General features: G+C 44.6%; 1 protein-coding gene across 2 annotated transcripts in view; it reads right to left on the reverse strand.

The window, feature by feature from the left end:
- LOC103190581 (low-density lipoprotein receptor class A domain-containing protein 4) overlaps positions 1-24,513 on the reverse strand; it is a 212,702-nt gene that overhangs the window by 42,431 nt on the left and 145,758 nt on the right. The window lies entirely within an intron of this gene.

Consider the following 24,513-nt stretch of genomic DNA (forward strand, 5'->3'; position numbering starts at 1 on the left):
ACTAGTGGAGTGCCACAAGGATCAGTGCCTCGGCCTCAGCTATTTACCATTTACATCAATGATCTGGACGAGGACATTGAATGTAATGTGTCTAAATTCGCGGATGATACTAAACTCGGTAGCAGAGTGAGCTCTCAGGATGATGCAAAAAGATTGCAACGGGATATAGATAGGCGCGGGGAGTGGGCAAGTAGGTGGCAGATGGAATTCAATGTTAGCAAGTGTGAAATTATTCACCTTGGTAGCAAGAATAAAAGAACAGATTATTTTCTGGAAGGGGAGAAGTTAGATAGAGTTAGTATTCAAAGGGATTTGGGTGTCCTTGTACACCAGTCCCAAAAAGTTAGTTTGCAGGTGCAGCAGCAACTAAGAAGGCGAACGGCAGTTAGCGTTCATTGCAAAAGGTTTAGAGTACAAGAGTAGGGAAGTCTTGCTGCAACTGTATAGGGCTTTGGTGAGACCGCACCGAGAGTATTGTGTGCAGTTTTGGTCCTTATTTAAAAAAGGACATACTTGCCCTCGAGGGGGTGCAGCGTAGATTCACTCGGTTAGTTCCTGGGATGAGGGGACTGACCTATGAGGATAGGCTGAATAAACTAGGGCTATATTCTCTATAGAGTACAGAAGAATTAGAGGGGATCTTATTGAAACTTATAAGATTCTTAAAGGGCTGATAAAGTAGACACAGAGGGACTGTTTCCCCGGTAGGAGAATCTATAACCAGGGGTCACAGTCTTAAAATTAAGGGTCAGCCTTTTAGAACAGAGTTGAGGAAACATTTCTTCACTCAGAGGGCAGTGAACTTATGGAATTCACTCCCCCAGAAGGCTGTAGATGTCAGTCATTGAACATTTTCAAGGCTGAGACTGAGATTCTTGAACAATAGAGGGATTAGGGGATATGGGGACAGGGCAGGTAATCAGAGTTAGGTGAGAAGATCAGCCATGATCTTATTGAATGGCAGAGCCGGCACAAAGGGCCGAATGGCCTACTCCTGCTCCTAATTCTTATGTTCTTATTAAGATAGTTGTTAAAAGAAACAAATGAAGGTTAGGAGAAATGTTTTACACCAGTGAGCTGTTGGGATCTGGAATGCATTACCTGAAAGGGTAGTGGAAGCCGATTCAATAATAACTTTTAAGAGAGAAGTAGACGGGTATTTGGAGAGGACAGGATTGCAGGGCTATGGGGAGAAAGCGGGCCGGTGGGATTGAGTTGGATTGTTCTTTTAGGAGCCGGCACAGACACGATGGGCCGAATGGCCTCTTTCTTTGCTGTGATTCTATGATTGTACATCCCACCTACACATGTGCATCCCATGTAGGAGGGATGTATATGTGGAGGTGGGATGTATAGAATTCTGTTTGGTTGGGATACTCTTGAGCATGGCAATGGGTCTGCATGCCAAGACATACAGTGACCAAAACAAACACATGCAAGAAATGTTGAGCAGGACACAGTGCCAAGTGCCAGGAAGATTGTTTGTTTCCCCAGCACTCAGTGCTGCAGGAGTATTGGTCCTTGTTCAGCTCTGCTGATCCTCTCCACAACACAAGGTCACAGTTTCAGACACAGGTTTATGCCAATTGGAGATTAAACAGTTAGTGTTTGTAGTAGCAGCTCTCAGTGCAAAGGAAGGAGAAACAAACCACATAAATCTTTCACTTCTCTGCCAGTGTTAAAATAGAAATCTTAACCACAGCAGTTTGTGTTTACATATTAATTCAGGGTTTAAAATGTGGTCTGGGATCTGACAGTCACATTCCAGTCAAAGCCAGAGCGAGATTAGGATCATGGCGTGTGCACAACAATGTTTCCTACGTGGGATGAGCATGTGATTGGCCACAGCATTTGGCGAGTCTGACACCGCAGTCATCAATGTGTCAGTCAAGCACACCTGCTGACAACGAAACTTCTCGCCCCATGTCACTGTTGAAACATTACACTACATCTCCTGCATCCGTTTCTACAGCTGGATTTGCTCACATTTTTAACACGTTAAGCAAACGGTTCACTTCAGCCAACAGTTTGCTAACATCTCTTCGGCCAAGTCAGTTACAATAACAGCAACAGCTGGCTTGCTCTTAGCACAGCAAACATGGTATGTTACAGCACTGCTGACCGCATCTTCGGTCATAAAAGTCAGGACTGGTCAGCGCTTTGGGACATCCTCCAGACATGTAAATAGCTATTATAATCTGTATTGATTTACCTAGTAAAATTTATAGTTCCATGGGGTTTGTGTAATTTTGTTTTGCACAGCCGGGTGCTAGACACATGCGGAAACCCATCACCGTGCTTAAGAGGCTCCAAACCAAACTGGGAGTTCCATCCATCCCACGTATACAGGTTGTTGGAATGGAATGTGCTCTCTCCCTCTTCCTGGAGGAACACATCCCGCTTACCTAATTCCGGAGAGTATTAGGCGCAGGTTGGCAAGAGCCAAGACTTGGGGGGACCCCAGAGTGTGTGTTGGGGTAACTGCTGGAGTGTAACCCGCTAAACCCACACCGCTCGGCCATTGATATCACTGTCCGGCAGCTTTCCCACTGCTTGTCCAGCGAGGATCCCCCTTCCCCGTTAGTTAGGGCTTTGGCTGTGGGGTTAACAGGAGCTGAGGGGGAGGATTCCCTGCCCCCAGTGACTGGTCGGCCCTTCCAGGTCCTGCTGATGAGCCGGGCCGGGCTGTGCTGTCATCAGCAGTGAGTGCCCTGGGACACTGCGGCCCCTCCTGACTCAGGAACCGACTGGAGACCGGCACGGGGGGGGGGGGGGTCGATTCTGACATTGCATTGCCAGACATAATAATAATAATCCTTGCATTTGACATAGCACTTTTCACGTCTTCTCGACGTCTCAAAGCGCTTCACAGAATGGACTGTAAAGTGAATTGACCGTATATTTGTGGGCGAAACTCGGCAGCCAATTACACACAGCAGCGTCCCCCACAAACAGTCGTGGATTGAAATGACCAATTTATTATTATTTTGTTATGGAGGGATTATTATTAGGTGTGTGGAGTAAGGAAACTTGCCCAAGGTTTCGCCCTCTGCCTGGAATTGAACCCAGGTGTCTCGCTTGCAAGGCGAGTGCTCTAACCACTGAGCTACAGGACTCCACAGGACATGTCACCTTAAGAGCCAGTTCTGCTCCAAGGAGACCCCCGCTTACCGCCCCACAAGGAGGATACGTGTAACTGAAGTCAGTGACACCAGAACAAGAGACAATGATGTGAGCGAGTAAGCCCAGACCTGATTCTATTCACCCAAATAATGATCAAAAATACAAGACACATTTTCTGAAGAAAAAAGCTAAATTGAAGAATAAAAGTACATTTGGCACTAGGTTTCATTAAGCAAAGTGTGTGTGAAACAATTCTATCCTCTGCTTTACCAATATGGTGTCTGTGCACCATATGCCATCGCAGCCAAGGCGGGTAGCAAACAACCTGCCACAAACTCCTTGCCAAAGACACTGGCAGCTCAGAGCTGGCACTGCCGCCCACCTTACACTAGTAGGAGGTCAGTGAGCAAACCACCAGATGGACGCCGAGTCAGAAGGTTGTGGTTTCAAGCCCCCTCGCCAAGACATGGAATCATATAGTCTGAACCAGTGGTTCTCAAACACATGTTTTGGGTGGCCTCAGTGTGTGGCTGAGCGCAGAGAACTCCAACACTGCCATCAGTGCTGCACTGTGAGCATTAGAGCCTCTTCAATCTGAGTGGGATAAGTATTTCCATTCTTCCCTCGTTCTGTTCCACCCAGAGATGGATAGACTCAATGTCCTGCAGTGCCTGTTCATCTCGTGCCTGAGTAAAGACCCAATTAAACCCACCAACTGGGGCCGGGAGCAAGTTCTTGTCACACCAATGGAACTGAGCATCAGCCCGTTCTCTCTTAAAGGTTTTCAGCATTTTGGTCTACAACATTTTTAAAAATATATTTATTGTCACACTGTTATGATTATTCTCCCATAAATAAGAGATTTGATGAATACAACAGGACAACTGGTGAAAAGGCCACATTTTCCTCAATGAATGGATGTAAATGTGAATTGTATTCATGTAAGCAACTGCTTCAAACAAACAGCTTCCAGCTTCCTCTGCAGCCAATGTGAGTTATCCAAAGCTTGGTGGCGTCTGGATGTGGCTATGTTGGCTTTAGCTTCTCAAGAAAGCAGCAACAGAATGATCTACTTCTAATTAATTCGTATTACTGCACAAGTTAACTTAATTTGGAAAATTTAGACTCACCCTGAAAAAATGTTGCATTAAAACCAGTCAGTGTTTTGGAAATAAGTATCAAAAATAATGTTAACGTTTTAAGAAACTTGAAGTTCCACAGTTACATTGACAAATGGCCACCTGGGCCAGAGTGTGGAGCTGTGCGCTGGTCAGAGCCTTCAGAAAGACAGGGGAGCAAAAACATGCACAGGCAAACATGTGCAACTTTAGTGCTAAAGCAGTAACGGCATGAGAACAAAGCATTGTTGTCAAACAGTCTCAATTCCATGTTATCTATTCAGATAACATGGAGTCCTGTAGCTCAGTGGTTAGAGCGCTCGCCTGGCAAGTGAGACACCTGGGTTCAATTCCACGCAGGATGAAACCTTGGGCAAGTTTCCTTACTCCACACACCTAATAATAATCCTCCAAAATAAAACAATAATAAATTGGTTATTTTCAATCCACGACTGTTTGTGGGACATTGCTGTGCGCAATTGGCTGCCGTGTTTCGCCCACAAATATACAGTCAATTCACTTTACAGTCTATTCTGTGAAGTGCTTTGAGATGTCGAGAAGACCTGGAAAGCGCTATATCAAATGCCAGGATTATTATTATGTATTATTATTATTATGCACACGTTAATAACAACAACAATAATAATATTCCTGGCATTTGATAGAGCACCTTATCACTATGTTGAGTTGTCCCAAAGCGATTCACAGAATATACTGTAAAGTGTAGTGACTGATCATCCAAAACTCTGCAGCTAGTGTACTCTCGCGCACCAGGCTCCGTGACCCCATCACTCCCACTCTCGCCCGACTCCACTGGCTCCCCATCCCCCAGAGGATCGAATTCAAGCTCCTCATCCTTACTTTCAAGGCCATCCATGGCCTTGTCCCCTCCTACCTCTCTGACCTGCTGACTCCCTACCAACCTGCCCCCTCCCTGCGTTCATCGGGCTCCGGCTGCTCCATGTCTCCCACCCGACCCGCCGTACCATCGGTGGCCGGGCTTTCAGCCTCTCTGCCCCACACTCTGCAACTCCATCCCACGGTCTCTTCACCTCGCTTCCTCCCTCGCCTCCTTCAAGGCCGGTCTCAAGACCCTCCTCTTCAACCGTGCCTTTGGTCTCCCTCCCACCTCTCTGCCTTCCTTCACCCCTACCCCACCCCCACACCACCCCTCACCCCACGCCCTCCCCCATGCTCGGGTCCTAACCCCTGACTGTTCAGCGCCTTGGGATGCCCTCCCGATGTGAAAGGCGCTCTATAAATGTCATTTTGTTGTTGTGTTTGTGGGCGAAATACACAGTATTGACCATAATAAATACTTGTACTTCAGTGACCAAACCAGGGCTCATTCTCAATCTGTCCCATACGCTGACCCATCAGTGATCTGGTCTGTATGTTTGAAGCTATTTTGTTGACATGACAAAGGTACTATAACTGTACGTCAGGGTTTTTCTGATATTTGGAGGGGTGGGGGGGGGGGGGTGTGCACATTCATATGAGCGAGGTCAGCAGACAGGATCTGGAATATTACTTGTGTACTGCGTGAGTCAGTTCGTATGCAGAAATTGCAATTATTACTCGTCTCATTTGACATTTATACTAAAATGTTGCGCAACAAAAAACCTCCCAATTTACTGATTCTCATCTAGTTCAGGAAGAACACTACCAAATAATTCACTCAATCCCCTATGTATAGGTGGGTGGGGTAGGGAGAGAGAGAGAGAGATGCTTTGTAACATAGTTAGACTGAGGTACATTTGGTATATGAGGTACGTTCTTTCCCCTTCAACAACAATCCGTCCCCTTCCAGCTCAGTTTCAAGCTATACCACTGCTAAACACTCCGAGACACTACCCCACGTGAAGGACACTGTGTAAATGTTGTTATTGTATATTACCAAATCATTTTATCATATTTCGCCCACAAAATGCACAGTCAATTCACTTCATAGTATAATCTGTGAAGCGCTTTGAGACGTCTCAACAACACGATAAGGCACTATATCAAATGCAAGGATTATTATATTTTGAGCCATAACTTTCTATGTTTTAAAAATACCTATCATATGGCATAGCGGAAACCTGGCTTTACAGTCCAATCCCATCTCATAATGCCATGTCATTGTGCATAACCTCCATTCCAGACATCTGCTAATCTGTGATAAAGCCGGGATTTAGGGACTTCCAGGTCCTAACACCAGGCACGTCTAGACTCCTTGTGTTTCCACTTTTGAATTGTTGAATTATTCAGTTCCATGTGGATAGACTAGCAAACCCTGATCAGACCAGCTTAGGTTCAGCTGCCACCTGCTAACACTCTACACCTTCAGATCCAGTCATTTTAAATTGAATTACAACTGCTTACAGACACAGAGGATGTCAACAAACACGGGAAAAGGGCAATTGGGTAAGATCCAATCTTCTCCCAATACTTCTCAGGGCCATCACTGTAGCAAACTGATATCCAGGGCCTTGGGGCATCCTCCTGGCATGAAAGGTGCTTACAAATATAAATTGTTATTGTTGAGTATTTATATTCCTTCCCATCAGAGCATCTTTCCACCTCCCTCTTTCTAATCACTCTCCTCAAGTTTACAATCGCAAATCAAGCAGCCAAAGCTTTGTTTGGAACATTGCAGATGATCTCAAAAACATCTGAGCAGCTCATCTTCAAAGACCACAGCCCTCATAACTCCCTTCAGACCCTTGCACCCCCCCACTATTTCTCTGATCTCTTTATACCCCATTTCCCTGCCCATCCTCTATGCTCAGCTAACACATGTTCTCCTGCCCCCTGCCCCACCATTGGTAGCCAAAACCTTCAATCATTATGCACCAACCTCTAGAACTCCCTGCCTCTGACCCTTTGCCTCGCCTCCTCTCCTTCTTAAAATCCCACTTTAAAAGCTACCTCTTTGACCGTGCCTACGGTCATCTCCCCTCTCCTCTCTCTTCTTGATCAGTGTTCACCCCACTACAGTGATGCTATTTTACGTGAAAATACAAGAATTATTACAATGAATAAGTTGTTGTTGTCATACTGGCAAAGTAATCTTCCAAGAACACTACTACTAATAATAATCCTTGTATGTGATACAATGCCTTTCATGTCTTTGAGACGTCTCAAAGCGCTTCACAGAATATACTGTAAAGTGAATTCACTGTATACTTTGTGGGTGAAACGCAGCAGCCAATTGTGCACAGCAGCGTCCCACAAACAGTCGTGGATTAAGTGACCAATTTTTGTTTTTTTGAAGGAATTATTACCACCGTTTTAATTATTTCCTGGCAGGGTGAATCCTTAGGTAAGTTTCCTTATTCCCCACACTTCTGTTTACCCAGCAGTAAGTGGGAACCCAATTGTTAGTCAATTGGCGGATCGCTTTCCGGGGGGTAATAATGCCTTAAAAAAGAATTGGTCACTCAATCCACAACTATTTATGGGACGCCGCTGATGCAGTTGGCTGCCACATTTCATTGACAAAATATACAGTCATAGAATTATACAGCACAAAAGAAAACCATTCATGTCTGTGCCAGCTCTTTGAAAAGAACTTCCAAATCAACTGGGAGAACTTTGTCAATTCACTTTACAGTATATTCTGTGAAGCGCTTTGAGATGTCTCAATGATGTGATAAGGCGCTGTATCAAATCCAACGATTACTATTATTACCATATAGCAACAATAATTAAAATTCTAGCTCCAACTGACTCTAACCTTCTATAAACTGCAGTGCAAATTGTCTCCCTACAAAATAAAGTTCAGAGGCCCTTAGTTGAAATACCCTTTTGCCACAGCCAAGCCCCAGATCACTAATGTCTGAACAGTGCAGCCTGAGTCAAACAGGAGACTGGTTCTATAATCACAACAATCAGAAACATTAAGAGAAGCTACAATTGATAAAATGAATCGGCATAATTAATAGGATGGATGCAAAATCAAAATGAGAATCTTATCTTACAGACATACTCCATTCCACCACCACTGGAATTTTCAATCCTCTTTACACGGGTTTACAGATTCATGCCAGACCTCTGGCTTCACACATGCCTGGCTCAACTTCAATAATACCTCGGTTACTCACTCTACCCTCTGCTAATAAAGACATACAAAATAAAACTTGGTGGAGCATGTAGGTAGCTTAGAGAACACTAATTAGGACTTTGCGCTGTGCTATATCGGTGTCATCCTGATTCAGTTGGTTCTGGGTCTAACTCTTACTTCTGTGTCAGAGGTTGTGGGTTCAACGCCCACGTCAGAACTCATATTGTCTATGCTGACACTCCAATGCAGTGCTGGGGACGTGTATATTTCTGGAGGTGCCGTCCTTCGGATTAGACCTTACACCAAGATCCTGTCTGCCTGTTCAGATGGATATTCAAGATCCCACAATGCTATTCGACAAGAGAAAGGACTTTTTCCTGGTGTCCTGGCCAACAATCTCCGAATCTCACAGCTGTTTGAGATACATTGTCGTACTGCCTCGTTCGCCCACAAACACAGTCACTGCAACTTATAGCAAATCCAGTGAAGCACTTTAGTACATCCTCCCAATGAAACAGGTGCTATACCAAATGTGAGGATTATTATTATTATTATTAATAAGCTTACAGAACCTAAGATTTAAATAATTATGTACAATTCATATTGTGGGAAAATGATTGGCTGGTTTGAAAGATTTAATCTTAATTTATGGCCATTAATCACACATAAACAGGAAACGTAAGAAACTAGAGAAATTAGACATATTAGACCGAAGGACAGACAGCTGTGGGTAAGGGACTGATCGGAAACCAGCCGTTCTCTCCTGTTAATGAGCAACTGCAATGTGAACCTCGTGTGAACCCTAAAATAGACTGAAAAGGAGCAAATGGGGGGATGGGGGGGGTAATTATTTAGCGCTTCTCTTTAAATTAAAATATGTGGCCGCATAATGAACTTCAATTAATATATTCTTGGCTTGTTTTGCAAGAGGCTTTGAGATCTGCCCTTCCTATCACTAGCGAGGTCTGTATAAAGTCACTAAGTGCAGAATAACTTGGCTGTACAATGCAGGATAATTTGAGTCACATTCTACTTTGGCAGTAATGGATTTTTTTATTATACTATAGTCTGAAACCCAACCTTCTGAAATTAATTGTACAATTTTCTTTCCACAATGTCAAATACATGGAGCCTTTCAAAGTGTGTGAGCCCTTTTAATAATAATAATAATAATAATCCTTGCATTTGATATAGTGCTTTTCACGTCGGGAGGACGTCCCAAAGCGCTTCACAGAACACACTGTAAAGTGAATTGACTGTATATTTGTGGGCGAACGCGGCGGCCAATTGCACACAGCAATGTCCCACAAACAGTCGTAGATTGAAAAATGACCAATTTATTATTTTTTTTTGGTTTTGGAGGGATTATTATTAGGCTCTGTGTGGAGTAAGGAAACTTGCCCAAGGTTTCGCCCTCTGCCTGGAATTGAACTCGGGTCTCTCACTTGCAAAGCGAGTGCTCTAACCACTGAGCTACAGGACTCCTCTTTTAATAATAAATAATAATAATAATAATCCTTGCATATGATATAGCGCTTTTCACGTCGGGAGGACGTCCAAAGCGCTTCACAGAACACACTGTAAAGTGAATTGACTGTATATTTGTGGGCGAATGCGGCAGCCAATTGCGCGCAACAATGTCCCACAAACAGTCGTAGATTGAAAATGACCAATTTATTATTGTTTTTGGTTTTGGAGGGATTATTATTAGGCTCTGTGTGGAGTAAGGAAACTTGCCCAAGGTTTCACCCTGCCTGGAAAGTTTTAGTTTAGTAATTGCACAAAGCTTGGTAACGCTCCCCATCTTTGTTCCCTTGACAAAAAGGGGTACTATTAGCATCTTACCACCTTCACATATCTACCACACCTACAGAACAAAGTGAAGTTCAGGTTTTGATAGTTCTTGGCAAGGCCACACAATGCCTTGTGGTTGTGGAGAAAGGAAACAAAAAGATAAATCAGCAGGGAATCTACCACATGGTGTGCTGCAAATCACAACTGCCTGTCAAAAGGCACAGACAGAATTGATGGAGACTGTGGGGAAGAGAGTCTGTGGATCAAACACAACCTCTGGCTTTGACATCTGGGGAAATGATGAGTGAAGGCACAGAAAGTTTGTTAAATTGCAGCTTGGTTCTCCCCATGGCCTCACAGATACAGGCAGCTCTAATGGCAGAGATTTGCAGCAAGATGGTGCCTTAAAGGGTCAAAGACAATGTGTGGATCCTGAGCACGGAGGAGAAGGAGGGGGAATGTTTACTGCTCCCCGTCCTACAGAATCTCTAACGCTAGTATTACAGTGTGGGGCACAGCATAGCCACGGCTACAATACACCTCCATGCTCATGTCTCAGGACCTGAGCTTCAGTCCAGTCTGACAACTTAGAGCAGGACTGGGTAAGCACTGCACTGTGGGCAGAGCGATCCTTCAGGTCAAACGGTCTATCTGCTGTTCAGGTAGATGTTAATGATCCTGAACACTGTTTGGAAAGTGAAGGTACGGTACCTTGGCCAACAATCCTCGTGGCTGTTGGTGGGATTTTGCTGTGTGCAAAATAACTGTCACATTTTGTGTACAAAAACAGTCACTACTTTTGGAAGTAACTTCTGTAATTCCATTTGGTAGTCATTACTTTGAGACATTTTGGTGTGCTAAGATGCTATAAAATTGCAGCTTCATTCCACTTGTTTCATTGCCTTAAGCACATCAGCTGCCATTTCCTCCCCTGCCTCAAAGACAGAATACCTCACTAAAGACATAATGCTTTTGCGGTTCACCTAAAAAGAGATTCAAGCCTACACGTCCAAGTCGTAGGAAGTACATACAGTGACTCAAAACACATGGCATGGAAAGTTGAGGTTTCACATTGCTCGTCCGAGCTGTGCACTCAGCTTCTTAAAACAATTATACGGTCAAACGTGTTCAAGCAGCCACCTCCATTCAGCAACTACCCCCTTTTAACAACCACCCTGGAATAGCCCGGTTCTCACATCAAATAACCCTTACTCAGGGGCCACTCCTATGTAAATATATAAAAAGCACATGATCCTTGACAGTGAATGTTGGCAGCTTTTCTACTGTGAGGAGCAGCACATCCACACCGTCACTGAACACCGTCCTCACCCAATATCACCTTCGGTAACTTTCCTTACTCCAGACGCCCCTAGCAGCAAGTAGGAACCTGGTTGTTAGTCGATTGTCGAAAGCTTTCTGGGGATAATAATCCTTTCAAAAAAATGTTAAATAATAATTTGGTCCCTCAATCCACGACTGTTTGTGGGACGCTGCTGTGCACAATTGGCTGCTGCGTTTCACCCACAAAGTATACAGTGAATTCACTTTACAGTATATTCTGTGAAGCGCTTTGCGACGTCTCAAAGACATGAAAGGCATTGTATCACATACAAGGATTATTATTAGTAGTAGTGTTCTTGGAAGATTACTTTGCCAGTATGACAACAACAACGTATTCATTGTAATAATTCTTGTATTTTCACGTAAAATAGCATCACTGTGGTGGGGTGAACACTGATAATAATAATCCTTGCATTTGATATAGTGCTCTTCACATCGGGAGGACGTCCCAAAGCGCTTCACAGAACACACTGTAAAGTGAATTGACTGTATATTTTGTGGGCGAACGCGGCAGCCAATTGCGCACAGCAATGTCCCACAAACAGTCGTGGATTGAAAATGACCAATTTATTATTGTTTTTGGTTTTGGAGGATTATTATTAGGCTCTGTGTGGAGTAAGGAAACTTGCCCAAGGTTTCGCCCTCTGCCTGGAATTGAACTCAGGTCTCTCACTTGCAAAGCGAGTGCTCTAACCACTGAGCTACAGGACTCCACGATCGATGATCAAGAAGGGAGAGGAGAGGGGAGATGACCGTAGGCACAGTCAAAGAGGTAGCTTTTAAAGTGGGATTTTAAGAAGGAGAGGAGGCGAGGCAAAGGGTCAGAGGCAGGGAGTTCTAGAGGTTGGTGCATAATGATTGAAGGTTTTGGCTACCAATGGTGGGGCAGGGGGCAGGAGAACATGTGTTAGCTGAGCATAGAGGATGGGCAGGGAAATGGGGTATAAAGAGATCAGAGAAATAGTGGGGGGGTGCAAGGGTCTGAAGGGAGTTATGAGGGTTGTGGACTTTGAAGATGAGCTGCTCAGATGTTTTTGAGATCATCTGCAATGTTCCAAACAATGTGACAAGGAGCTGTATCAAATGTAAGGATTATTATTATTACTGAAGGCCACTTTGGCTCAGTCTCCTGAGTGGCTGTTGAAGAGAAGGTTGGACGGTATAGACAGGATTCCCAGGTAAGAAGGCTCATATTATCAGCTCCGAAACAACATTTCTGTAGAAATCAATTGGTATAAAACATATCGAATCATAGAATGTTTAGATCTGGATGGATATAAAACATCCCAAACCCAGTATTCACTTGAACTTAAATAGTTGGGTGGAAATTTAACAGATTTAGCAAAGCTTCTCAATAAGAAACAGAGTCCAAAAACATTACCCTTCAGGACAGAAGTAACTGGGTTTAGATCACAAGTGTGGCTTGATTTATTTTAGGGAATATTGTACAAATTGCCCACTATTACAAGGCAGAAATATTTCTAGTTGCTCTCCATATATGTAGCACTTCAATATAACTGGCTGCTCTGCCTCCTCGTCCTCCTTGACCTCTCCCCTGCCTTCGACACCGTCGACCAATATCCTCATCCTCCGCCCCTCTCACCTCAACCTCCACGGCTCTGATCTTGACTCTGATCGTACCTCTCACACCCCCTGCACGTCACCTCCACAAACGGCTTCTCCTCTAGCCCCCACACCATCTCGTGCGATGTTCCTCAGGGCTCTGACCTTGGTCCCCTCCTCTTCAATATCTATATGCTCCCTCTTGGTGACATCATCTGCAGACATGGGGTCAACTTCTACATGTGTGCTGATGACACCCCAACTCTACCTCTCTGCCTCCACCCTTAACTCCAGGACCACTGCTGTCCTGACAGAACCTCTGTCAGACATCAAGTCCTGGATAAGAGATCATTTTCTTCAGTTGAACGTCAACAAGACCGAGGCTCCTGATTGGCTCCCGTCAGCACCTCCTCACCTCAGGCGCTGACAGGAACACCATCCCTGGGGCTCACTCCACCTTGCTAAGCCAGTCCCGAACCTTGGGGTCTTGTTTGACCCTCAACTATCCTTTCCACCCCACATCTGTGCCATGACCCGCTCTGCCTTCCGCCATCTCCGCAACATCGCCCGGCTCTGACAATGTCTCACACCGCAGGCCGCTGAAACCCTCATACATCGAGGCTTGACTGCAAACTCCCTGCTTGTCAGCCTCCCCAACTCCTCCATCCATCATCCAGAACTCTGCAGCTCATGTCCGCTCCCGCACTCGACTCCTTGACCCTATCACCCCCATCCTCGCCCGACTCCACTGGCTTCCCATCACACAGAGGATACAGTTCAAGATCCTGGTCCTCACCTTCAAAGCCCTCCATTTCTTGCTCCCCCCGAGCTCTGCCACCTCCTAACCCCCTCCGCTCAGAATTCTCTGTCCTGCTTCACATCCCCTGCCTCGCTCACCCCACCATTGGCGGACAGGCCTTCTGGCACTCTGCCCCCACCCTCTGGAACTCCATCCCGAAGTCCCTCTGCCTCACCCTCTCCCTCGCCACCTTGAAGACCCTCGTCTTCAACCGTGCTTTCGATCACCCTGCTTTCCCCTCTGCCCTCCACCCTCCCCAATCCGACCCCCAGCTCGGGTCCGAAATTCTGACTGTCCAGCACCTTGGGACGTCCTCCTGACATGAAAGGAAGCGCTTTACAAATGTAATTTTGTTGTTGCTGTTGCTTTCCCTTCACCGTCCCTATTGACCCACTTCCCGAGTGAGACTTGGATTTTCCACCACATCTTTACCCTAATCAGACTCAGCTGCTGATAAGAGCCAAGTCTCATCTTTTAGGCACACTTTTGCAGGAAAGGTTCATTTGCTCAATGTCAGAATCACAGAACAGTACATCACACAAACAGGCCATTCAACCTATCACATTTGCAGCTGGTGTTTTCTCCACCTAAGCCACCTATTCTAATTCACCATTTTCTCGCACACTCTTAATACTCCTCCACTTCAATCATTCCAAAAGATTTCATGCACTCTGCTTTACTCCATATGAAAAAACAAGGCAAAATTAAGTTAAAACAAAATGTAGAATAATTCTTAAGCACAGAACTCAAACCCAGGTACAAATAACGTATCCTTAATGGTGGTTCATGGCAAAATAAACTTCAAAGACTAAATTGTCCAATATCAAATTTACCTTAATCTATTTAGAGAATAATAATATAATAATCCTTGCATTTGACATAGCGCCTTATCACGTCACTGAGATGTCTCAAAGCGCTTCACAGAATATACTGTAAAGTGAATTGACTGTATATTTGTGGGCAAACGCGGCAGCCAATTGCGCACAGCGATGTCCCACAAACAGTCGTAGATTGAAAATGACCAATTTATTATTGTTTTTGGTTTTGGAGGGATTATTATTAGGCTCTGTGTGGAGTAAGGAAACTTGCCCAAGGTTTCGCCCTCTGCCTGGGATTGAACTCAGGTCTCTCGCTTGCAAAGCGAGTGCTCTAACCACTGAGCTACAGGACTCCATGATATAACAGTATATAACAGATCAAATATTTAACTTCATTGTGGAATTTTTTTTACAGACACAAACATTTTTTCCATAAGTGGGTGTTGACAGTTGGACAGCACTGGGGAACATGAGCAGCTATTTTCTGTGATGGTCTAATGGCTTGTAAAGTGTTCCCCCACAGTCTGGTGTCAGGCACTGCAGCAGGAAGGGGGCGGAGGGGAAAGAGGAGGGGAAGAGGAGAAAAAGAGGACTACAGAAACATATATCAACCTCGTGACTAGTTATGTTTTTACATTCGTAGTGAGAGGGAGGAGGGCAAGGCCGCTCTGTCACCCTGTCGTTCAGGTGGACATTAACGATCACACACTATTTTTAATCTAGGCTGACATTCACTGCAATGCTGAGTGAGTGTGGCATTGTTGGAGGTTCATCTTTTCAATAAGACACGCGCAAAAAAAAACTAGGTTTGCCAGGTCAGATGGACGTTAAAGACTCCACTGCACTATCCTGCTGTCCTGGCCAACAATTTCCCAAATAAAACTGGTCTTTCATAAAACTGGCTGTTTGTGGGAAACTGCCATATGTTAATTGGCTGCCATGATCACTTACAAAATACAGTCACTACTTTATCGTAAATCCTATGAAGCGCTTTGATACTTTGATGACAATGTGTTGAGGAGTTATATCAAATGTAAGTATTATGATTATCAAATTATCAAATGTAAGTATTGTTATTATTTCCAGTTGAAAAGAAAGGGGAGTTTCTTCTGGTGTCCTGGCCAATAATCTTCCAAATAATTTGGTCACTCATTTCATAGATACTTGGGGTTCTTTCAGTTGTGGCTTCAATATCAGTCCCAGCCACCGCTCATCTGATGATATTTGTGTTCATACCAACAGGATTCCAACATTGGATTTCAATTCTCTAACCCTAATTTCAATTCATTGATCCAAAATATACTCAATCCAAAATTCATCACCTTTTGTTCTTAAGTTATTTATAATATAATAAAATAATAATTTATTTTTATTATATTATTAAGTTATCTAACTTTACTGCTGTTACTTCTTTAGATGTCTCCAGTTTTATTTTTCTGGAGTGTGTGTGCGTGTGTTCGCGTGTATTCGCACGTGTGAAGGGGAAAGGATGTTAGAGGGGCACATTTCTCCCCTGTATTCAGTACTGCTCTCTTTCTCCCCCAAATCCCTGGGAGTGTGTATCCTAACTCACCACCTCCCTCTGAAATGACAGGAAGTTGCTGTAGGAATATATTGTACCACACTGAGTGAACATAACAGAATTTGATGGGAGTCTTACCAGTAGCCCACTTGGTTGGCTCAATCATAGAATCATAGAATTGTACAGCACAAAAAGAGGCCATTCAGCCCATCGAGTCTGTGCGGCTCTTTGAATAGAGCAATAAATGTCAATCCCACTCTCCAGCCCTTTCCCCATAACCTGCAAACCCGTCCTCCTCAAATACCTGTCCACCGCATTTTTAAAAGTAGTTATCGAATCGGCCTCGACTGCTCTTTCAGGCGATGCGTTCCAGATTCCAACAACTCACTGCGTGAAAACATTTCTTCTCACCTCACCTCAGAGACTATTTTGAATCTGTGACCTCGAGTCACCGACACACCCACCAGTGGAAACAGTTTTTCCATTTCTAACCTATCTATTAGTTCTCCTCGTAACCTTCTCTGCTCCAATGAGAATAATCCCGGGCTCTCCAGCCTTTCCTCATCATCAAGGTCCCTCATTCCTGGTACCATCCTCGTAAATCTCCTCTGCGCCCTTTCCAATGCCTTAACATCCTTCCTATAGTGCGGTGCCCAGAACTGGGGCAGTATTCTAACTGAGGCCTAACCAGCGTTTTATATTGGTTAATCATAACCTCCTGACTCTTGTACTCTATGCCCCTATTTACAGCCTTATCTCCCTGTCCTGCCACCTTCAAGGATTCATTTACCTGCACCCCCAGGTCTCTCTGTTCCTTCACCCCCATTAAGATTGTATTACCGCCTATATTGCCCCTCATTCTTTCTACCAAAATGCATTACTTCGCATTTCTCCACATTGAAACTCATCTGCCATGTGTCGCCCATTGTACCATCTGTCTATGTCTTCCTGCAGTCGGCTCCTATCCTTCTCACTGTTTACCCCCTCCCTAACTTTGTGTCGTCTGCAAACTTGGAAATGGTACTTGCTATACCCAAGTCCAGATCATTTATGTATATAAAGAAGAGCAGTGGTCCTAATACTGATCCCTGGGGGACGCCACTGTCCACTTCAATCTAGCAACTCAGGTTTTCAAACAGATGCAATTACAATGCACACAAATACTAAGGAAATCAGTGAGACACCGAGACACCTGTACATCACCAATTACAACACTTTTCACAAATGTATATGTCAATCCCTGCAGCATTTCTGTTCTCTCAATGAGTTATTATTGTACGGTAGTAAACAACAGTTTCAGTAGGAACCAAACACAGTGAATAATTTTTTTAAACAGCTTGAACTCACATTGTACAATGCAGAAAGCATGACCTGTGTGGCGTTGCTATGTCATTCATGCAGTTATTATTGCAGTTTTGTCCTCACCACAACCCAAGGCGGTTCCTGATCCCTTAACTGAAGCAGCAGCAGAGATAACACAATAAATGGTCCTTCCCACTGCCTCCTGGGGTCTGGCCTCAGCCCACAGCCACCGCCTCAAGTCAGCAGTAACTGCATAGCACTGCTCGCCAGTGAGAAGGTAATTGCCAGAACATTCCAGCTGAAATCTGTGAACCACTGAATACGCAATGTAATGATGCCTGCAGTGATGTGGCCAGGGCTTTGGTTTCTGCCGGCGGAGTAAACAGATACGAAGACCATCAGACTTAGGGCACTTCTGTCTGTCTGAATTGACTGGTGTATCAACAACAACAACAGAATTCCATGTGTAAAGCGCCTTTTACGTTGGGAGGAACGTCCCAAGGCGCTGCACAATCAATGTTTCGGCCCCGAGCTGGGGGTCGGGATCAGGGAGGGTGGAGGACGGTGGGAAAGGAGCTGTGATCCCCAGTCCCCTGATGTTCTGTCGACTTGTCTGTCGGACATCAGTTGCTGGATGAGCGCAAATTACCTGCAGCTAAACGTCAACAAGATAGAAGCCATACTCCTTGGCTCCCACTGACGTCTTCTGTCCTTTGGTTCCGACCTCCTCAACCTACCTGACCTGTCCTTAAAACTCTCCGGACCCGAGCGCAACGTAGGCATCAGGTTCGATCCCCAGTTATCCTTCCTCCCCCACATCCGGTCCCTGACCAGCCCCGCTTTCTCCCACTTGCGGCACATTGCCTGTCTCTGACACCACCTCACCCCAAAAGCTGCCGAAACCTTGTTCGTGCCTTTGTCACCTCTCGGCTGGACTACTCTAACCCCCTCCTCCCCAGTCTCCCCTCCTCCACTATTCACAATATCCAACTCATTCAAAACTCAGCCGCCCACATTCTCACCCGCACTGACCTCTGTACCCTGATTACTCCAGTCCTGGCCAAACCCCACCGGCTCCTGTCACAGAGCGGATCCACTTCACGATCCTCACTGTAGTGTTTAAATCCGTCCATTCCTTGCCCCCCATCTCTCTAACCTCCTCTCTCCCCACAGCACTTCCCGCTGCCTCCACTCTACCGGGTCCGGTATCCTCCACATCACCCGAATCCTCTGCTCCACCATCGGCAGCCATGCCTTCAGCCACTACACCCCGAAACTTTGGAACTCCCTGCCTCAACCCCTTGGCCTCGCCCCCTCCTTCCCCATCTCGAAGGCCTGAAGACCTTCCTTTTCGACCGTGTCTACGGTAACCTTCACCTCCCCCTGGGTCAGCCTCGGACTCCACCATTGTTAAGCTCTGAGACGCGGCCTGGTGTGGAGGGCGCTGTATAAGTGCAAGTTGTTATTGTTGACCAAAGGCAAGATCGAAGAGGTGGATCTTGAGACGGGTCTGGAAGAGGAGGACAGGGAGGGGGCAAGGTGGAGGGACTGCGGTATGGAGTTCCAGAGGGTGGGGGCAGAGTGGCTGAAGGCCCACCTGCCAATGGTGATGTGGGCGAGGCAGGGAATGCGAAGCAGACTGGAACCCGCTGAGTGGAGGGATTGGGCAGTTTGGTAGGGGGAGCAGAGGTCGGGGAGAGCAAGACCAAGGAGGGCTTTGAAGATGAGGACCAACATCTTGAACTGTATCCTCTGTGTGATGGGAAGTCAGTGGAGTCGGGCGAGGATGGGGCTGATAGGGTCACGGAGCCGGTGCGGGAGAGGACACGGGCTGCAGAGTTCTGGATGATCTGCAGTCTGTGGAGGGAGGAGTTGGGGGCTGACAAGCAGGAAGTTTGCATAGTCGAGCCTCGATGTAATGAAGGCGTGTGTGAGGGTCTCGAGGGCTGCGGTGGGAGACAGTGGCGGAGTCGGGCGATGTTGCGGAGGTGGGGAAGGCAGAGCGGGTCATGGCACAGATATGGGGTAGAAAGGATAGTTGAGGGTCAAACAAGACCCCAAGGTTCGGGACTGGCTAGCAAGGTGGAGTGAGCGGCCATGGATGGTGATGCTGTCAGCGCCTGAGGTGAGGAGGTGCTGACGGGAGGCAATCAGGAGAGCCTCGGTCTTGTATCCTGCGCAACTGCTACAGCTCGCTTAATAATAACCTTTGAATTTGATACGGCGTCTTATCACATCTGAAGGACGTCTCAAAGCGTTTCACAGGATTTACTGAATATACTGTAAAGTGCTGTATATTTTATGGGCAAAACACGGCAGCCAATTGCACAAAGCAGTGTCCCACAAACAGTCGTGCATTGAGTGACCTAATTTTTTAAAAGGGATTATTACCCACGGAAAGTGATCTGCCAATCGACTAACAACCGGGTTGCTATTTACTGCTCGGTAAACAGGGACGTGTGAAGTAAGGAACCTTTCGTAATGCCGGGAATCAAACTCGGTTCCTCTCACTTGTAAGGCAAGTGCTCCAAGCAATAAGATACAGGATTGCAGGTATTTATGTTATGTAACAAAGGAAAGGGGAAATTAACAGTTGTGCTTTTCTTGTGATGGTGAAAAAAAGAATCAGAAGAATACAGAACTAAAGCTCCTTCTGCTGGCTCAACTTTCAAGAAGGCTGCAGTCTAGGATTTCTTAAAAAAACGAAATCAAATTTGTAAATCATTAGCATATGCTTAAAACTAGGTTGTATGCTATAATAGCATTACTCTCTGCTTGCTCTTCTGGAGGCAATGACTACAGGGATTATACATCGATTGCAATGGATTTTAAGGCGATTTATTCACTTCTGAAGGCAAATTTATTAAGACTTCCTTCTGAAGCTGAATTTATTTTCTGTACAGACCACCGCTGTAACAATCGCACAAACACAACTCTTGTGCTTATATTTTTTTCTTTTAATTGTATTTCAAATATTGTGAAGCTTATTCTTCTGTCTATTTGTATATATCTCTCTTTCCTCCCACTTGCTTTACTATATTCCATCTTTTCAGTGTACATCATGTTATCACACAGTCACTTCTCAACAACTCTCCAGACAGTGAGCCCCTCGTACAAACAAGCTGCTCACAAACATGGAGTCACGGCTCAAATGAGATGGTTTCAGTTGAGAATCCCGGTGGAGTACAATACAGACATATATATATATGTATATACCCACAAGTTTTTTTATTGTATGACTGAAATATTAAAATGGGGGGAGGGGTTTTGATCTTTACTGAAAATAATTTTAGCTTCGTTGAATTTTGTTTCACTCACAAAATATACAGTCAATTCACTTTACAGTATATTCTGTGAAGCACTTTGAGGGTCTCGAAGATGTGATAAGGCACTACATCAAGATTAATATTATTGAGGGATTGAAGTCCTTAAAAAACACTGCAGTCGGTGAATCTGTCTAGTCTGACAAGGAAAGGAACCACATACTGTGACTTTATAAGTCTTTTAATTTTTAGGAGAAATACTAAACTTTCATGTAGAATCATAGAATCATAGAATTGTACAGCACAAAAAGAGGCCATTCGGCCCATCGAGTCTGTGCGGCTCTTTGAAAAGAGCAATTAATGTCAGTCCCACTCCCGGCCCTTTCCCCATAACCCGCAAACCCGTCCTCCTCAAATACCCGTCCACCGCGTTTTTAAAAGTAGTTATCGAATCGGCTTCGACCGCCCTTTCAGGCGATGCGTTCCAGATTCAAACAACTCGCTGCGTGAAGCAATGTCTGCTCACCTCCCTTCGGCTTCTTTTAGAGACTATTTTGAATCTTTGACCTCGAGTCACCAACACACCCACCAGTGGGAACAGGTTTTCCATTTCTAACCTATTAAATCCCCTCATGATTTTGAAGACCTCTATCAGGTCTCCTCGTAACCTTCTCTGCTCCAATGAGAATAATCCCGGGCTCTCCAGCCTTTCCTCATCATCACGGTCCTTCATTCCTGGTACCATCCTTGTAAAATGTCTGCAGGATGTCTTAAAATGTATTACAGGATTTACTGTGAAATGCAGTTACTGTGTGTGTACAGTACAATATCCCATAAACACTGTGAAGTGAATGACCAATTGTTTTCTCTCTGGCAGATTGTTGGCCAGGACATTGTTTTATAAACTTTATTTTATGCACTTGATTTTGTGCACTGGATTTTATGCATCTTGCACCTTGATTTTATACACTTGATTTTAGGCAGGTTTGGCTTCAACGCAAATCATATTAAATGTTACGGTCCCAACTGTTATGACTTGTGAGTTTTAACGTCCTGTCAAGGCAAGATTATTTTGCACATGGAATAATAATAATCTCCACATTTGGTGTAGATTTTTTCATGTCAAAGTGCTTTACAGGATATATTGTAAATTGGAGTGACTGTGTGTTTTGTGGCCAATTTTGCACACAGCATTATGCTACAAATAGCCATAGAGTGAATGACTCATTTTTCTATTTGGGGGATTGTTGGCCTGGACACCGGAAGAGCGAAACTCCTTTCTCTATTCGAATAGCCTTGCGGGATCTTTAACATCCACCTGAGCAGGCAGACGGGACCTCGGTTTAATGTCTCAGGACAGACTTCACAATATTGGGGGGTGGAATAAATTTGCATAGAATAAGAACCGCTGCAATCCCAGTTTGTAAGATTTGTGGGTCCCAACAAATACAGCAAAAACAAATCTCATGGAAATGAAAAATAAGTATAATATTTCAACTATAACCTCACTATTGATTTATAATAATATATAATAATAATCCTTGCATTTGATATAGCGCTTTTCACGTCTTCTCGACATCTCAAAGTGCTTTGAACACTTTAACTGACTCACTTGCACTGGGTACAGTGATTTGCAACAGTCTCACTCTGTGAATGTACACCTGAAATTCACTTGTACAGTTGAAAATTTCACGAGTGTACAGCCCCAACAATAAGGGCTGCTTTAAATGAATTCAGGATCACCGCACAATACCGCCAACTGTTAAGTCTTATTCATATACATTAATTACTTTTACATACTAATCTTGTGGACAGCTGAATCATTATTCATGCCCAGACAACCACACTATGTGTGACACGTGACTGTGTGACATGTTACTATATGATACTGCGTGCCTGACCTTGTCTTTAATGCATTTCCTTTGTGATTTGCTTTGCTTACTTTTGGTTACAAACAAAATGTACAATTTTAGAATGCTGGGCCAAATTTTAGAACTGAGTCATGTTTTATTTCTACATGTAAATACAAAAGAGCAATTTATACAAGATGTTGTTTGGTGCAGTGGGAGGTTGGGAGAGTCGAGGCATTACAGAAAGACTATCAGCATTATGGACAGAGTACAGCAAATGCTCAAACCTATACAACCACACCGAGGGTTGTACAGTAATGAGGATAAGACGGAATAATAGCATCTGCTTTCACTTGAACAGAGAAGGATAAAAAGGGAGTCTAATAGAGGCCTTCAAAATTTTGCAAGGTTTGAAAGGATCGTGAAACATTATTCTTGCTGGTTGGCAAATGAATAATATGGTTGTTCTATCATCATTTGGGGAGAGATTAATGGTTAAGGTTCATCACCAACACAAGCTCAATGGTCAAAATGATCTAATATGGTGTCATTTCTATGACTATGGGTCTATCAGTATACTGTTACATCCTGGGGAAGTGCTTATTATTGTTTTCTCATATTGCTAAAAAAAATCATTACATTGCTTTGACAAAACAGGAAATTCATTTCCATGTTGTCAGTTTTATTATGCAGTGTTTGAGCAAAATATTGACACCTTTAAAATGCTGCATTGTAACATTGATGAGACAACAGCAACAGAAAGCTGATTCCAACAGGATGGCCAAAATATGCAAATACACTATTTTTCCAACACCTATGTCTTTGAATCATTTTCCTTCTCACAGAACAAACAAGGCTTCCCTAAACTTGTCATGTCTGATCTAACTGTATTAGCCAATTGAGTTTTGGGCAATAAGCTTGTAATCTGGTAGTGTGACAGACACAGATGGCCCTGGAGCACAGTGCAGGTCGCATTGTGGAGCTGCCAGTTTCTAGCGCTGAATGACTCGCAATGGCCGTGCTATACACAAGTAAGGGACATCAGCAACAACCCAAAGTACTGACTGACCAGTAGCGATTGTTCAGCTCACCTCATAATGTAGGGTCTGAGCTTATGGAGCCAGGCTATTGCTGTATATCAGAGTAAGAGCTTTTCCGAATCAACCCCACTCCCCCACTCTCTCCCCATAGCCCTGATCAACCCCACTCCCCCACTCTCTCCCCATAGCCCTGATCAACCCCACTCCCCCACTCTCTCCCCATAGCCCTGATCAACCCCACTCCCCCACTCTCTCCCCATAGCCCTGATCAACCCCACTCCCTGCTCTCACCCCATAGTCCTGCAAACTTGTCCTCCCCAAATATTTATCTATTTCTCTCTTAAAAGTTCTTATGGAATCGGTCCCCACCGGCCTTTCAGGCAATGCATTCCAGATTCCAACAACTCGCTGTGTGAAAACATTTCTCCTCACCTCTGTTTCTTTTAACAACTATTTTAAATGGGTGTCCTCGGGTTACCGACCCACCCGCCAGTGGGAATAGTTTCTCCTTGTTCACCCTATCGAATCCCTTCATAATTCTCAGAACTTCTATTAAGTCTCCTCTTAACCTTCTCTGCTCCAGTGTCCAAAGCGGATTGAAAGATTTTGGCCAGAGCCTCCATTATTTCCATCCTTACTTCCCTCAGTAACCTAGGATGCACCCCATCCAGACCGGGTGACTTATCTACCTTGAGCACCAACAACCTTTTTAGTATCTCCTCTTGGTTTATTCTTATCTTATCCAATTTCTCTCCCCTCTCCTCCAATATTGTGGCATTGGCTCCATCCTCTCCTTTTGTGAAGACAGATGCAAAGTACTCATTCAGTACGTCAGCCATTCCCTCTGCCTCCATAAGATTTCCTCTTTGGTCCCTAATTGGACCTACCCTACCTCTGACTAACCTTATATTCTTTATATGCTTATAAAATACATT

The sequence above is a fragment of the Callorhinchus milii genome, unplaced genomic scaffold, assembly GCF_018977255.1.
Source record: "Callorhinchus milii isolate IMCB2004 unplaced genomic scaffold, IMCB_Cmil_1.0 Scaffold2, whole genome shotgun sequence".
Taxonomy (NCBI): Eukaryota; Metazoa; Chordata; class Chondrichthyes; order Chimaeriformes; family Callorhinchidae; genus Callorhinchus; species Callorhinchus milii.